This window comes from Sitophilus oryzae, unplaced genomic scaffold (genome assembly GCF_002938485.1).
Source record: "Sitophilus oryzae breed Bouriz unplaced genomic scaffold, Soryzae_2.0 scaffold_1576_pilon_pilon, whole genome shotgun sequence".
Classification (NCBI taxonomy): Eukaryota; Metazoa; Arthropoda; class Insecta; order Coleoptera; family Curculionidae; genus Sitophilus; species Sitophilus oryzae.
Genome location: NW_022146254.1, coordinates 564,106 through 566,848, shown reverse-complemented (window position 1 = coordinate 566,848; position 2,743 = coordinate 564,106). Strand labels below are relative to the sequence as shown.

The following is a 2,743-nucleotide window of genomic DNA, read 5'->3' as shown; positions in this document are numbered from 1 at the left end:
GCTCCAGAGAAAGTTGGAAACTACCGGTTATATCTACAAGCGGATATTCAGAAAATGTCACAATTCGTCCTCGATGTTTTACCTTACGTCAAGGAGAAATCGACAAAAAGAGACAATCGCGAGCATCGAATACAAATTGTGATGCTTTCTGAATATCGGCTTATTATGTTAAAACTGGCTTTTTGTCGGTTTATTTCTTTGCTTTGCTTCTGCCGCCCTCTGTGTTGGATTAGCGTTAGTGACACGCAAGGTTTGATAGCGTGAGTATGCGTGCAATTTGTGCTCCGTTACTAGGAAGTACCCTTGCGGTGTAACTGACCTCAAATCCAACAGGGATATATCCTCTATTATAGATTCGGGACAACACCGGTATTAGATCTAAGGAGAAACTAAGTTCAGGAGGTGGAAAAAATGGAAGAAACTAAGTTCAACAGGTCCTCCAGCTTCCATATCATTCAGCCGGAGACAAGCTCCTCGAGTGTGAAGGGCACGAAGTGCTAAACCTCAACCGTGGAAGGGTATATATACCCTAGTAGGAGGTAGATGCCCACTCTTCGGTGGATAGAGATCTGTTCGAACAGAAAGACCCCTACAACAGGAAGACCCTATGTATGATGAGTTATAGACTGTACGATGGGCTATAACTCAAGAACGGGGAACACAACAAATCTTTAAGGTCACTTTGATTAACCCCTCTCTTACTCGATCTCCATGCAAATATTTTCCATATTTTAATAAATAAATATGTATAGCCTATAGAGCGTTATTTTTGTTTACATTTAATAAAAAATGTTTCTTTTCAACATACACTATGAGTGCATGGTGAATGGCATGCGTGACTCCAATATTTCGGATATATGTCAAACAACTTGGTGAATATTGATATTCAGAGGATTATCTTGACAATGACCGGATTTCGGACTTTCACAGTTTTATATGCATTATTTAATTTAGTATTTTTAATAAAAGAAAAACTTATAAACAACTTATTAATTAACATAAATAAACAATTTATTAAATATACACACAATAACAGTTTCGATATACAAATGCTTATCTTAGTACTCTACAGAACATTACACTCTTAAGCCTATGTTCTAGTAAAATGTTTAAATATATCTACTACGAGTACTTTAAATTTTCCCCCTTGAATAAGGTTTGGATAAAACGAAACTCACTTAATATCAGCGTGATAATAAAATAGCCATTTATTTGATTAAGTATAAACAAAATACCGTCTAATTTGCAATGCACGGTTTTTCGCCGCGCTTCGAAACGTTATTATCAGCTAATTTGAAAATCTAAAAATACTATCAGATAGCCTTAATAAAGTGGCTATGAGAATCTACAATTTGTTTTTTAATTTTCTAAAAAGTAACGACAGGAAAAAATAAAATTGATTTTCAAAAAAATCCGTTTTTCCCAAAAAACTCAGCAATCCTTGAAATTTTTAAAACTTTTTTGATGGCATCTTGGTAAACATCCCAAGAAGCAACTTTGCCCCAATTTAACCATCGTCGTATCTATTACGGTTTCCGAGACATCAATGCTTATACCTCGAATTTGTAGCACCCTGTATATGTCGCAGGTGTATCGAATAATTCGGCTTTTTGAAATTTCCTCCTTTTGTCAAAAACGCCGGCGTTTTATAATACGCCTAGTCTTTTTGCAAAAAGCCGGATTATTCAATTTGCCTTCGACATAATATATATTATTTTAGAGAAAAAGAAGCAAATGATAATTTTTGCTGAAATTTTTGAACCCACATGACAGTTTATTTAATACAGATTATATGTTCTTATCTTATTAATAACATGACATGATTTATTTTATTTATTTTTTATCTCAATCAATAGATATATAAGTCAATCCAATTTATGCATTGATTTAGATCATAAGAAGTTCACAATCAATACACTTGCAGATAGTTTTTATTATTGATAATATTTTTATTGCCATCAAAAAAAATAATGGGTCAACTTAGTTTAATAGTATTTATTGTATCCGTATTATTGTTTATGTCATTCGATTTAATTATGGGTAAGTATTTCAAAATTATTGAAGAAAAATCAATTTCCTTATTGGTTATCAGAAAACATAGCTTTTAAATTAAGAAGTGGTAGTATAGAGCAGATGAACTTATGGCATGTCATAACATCGTTACTGAATTATAAAAATTTGTATTCTTTAAATAGTTTTATAACAATTTTATTTAATTTTGTTTTCCTTTCAGCAAATAGAATCTGCATAACCTATCAAGCGGATCGGCATCAAAACGGATATCATCAGAAAAGGGGGGGAAACTACTGTTACTCCATTGTCAATAATGATACTGTCATTTGATATTTAATGTATTAATGTTTACTTAACTTCGTTACTTATTTATTCATCCTTCATATCATCCTATTCATCCTTCATTGTCTAGTCGTATGTTTTTTTTATTTATTGTTTATACATGTATTTTTTTAATTATTAAAGTTTGGTAAAATAATATTAGTTTTTTTATTTTATTTGCCATTGTAAAACAGAGCGTATGTAGTCAAGAATGTGAACACTTATTAATTATATTTTTTATTATATTATTCACAGCGTTACATCTACTTTCTTAAATACCCTTAATTTTCTGGCCAATCGCCAGTGTGGCGAGTCTGCTGTCGTAATTCAGCAGCAAACAGACTACTGCTGACCCAAGAAGTATGGGCGCATTATTTATTTAAACAAAGGATGTTATCGTGGGGACTGT

At 32.3% G+C, this 2,743-nt stretch overlaps 1 long non-coding RNA gene across 1 annotated transcript; it reads left to right on the top strand.

Annotated features, from left to right (window-relative positions):
* Positions 1 to 1,902: 1,902 nt before the first annotated feature.
* On the top strand, positions 1,903 to 2,271 carry LOC115879425. Its single transcript, XR_004049712.1, has 2 exons — positions 1,903 to 2,040; positions 2,234 to 2,271. It is a non-coding gene; the product is annotated as an uncharacterized LOC115879425 (long non-coding RNA).
* Positions 2,272 to 2,743: the final 472 nt, after the last annotated feature.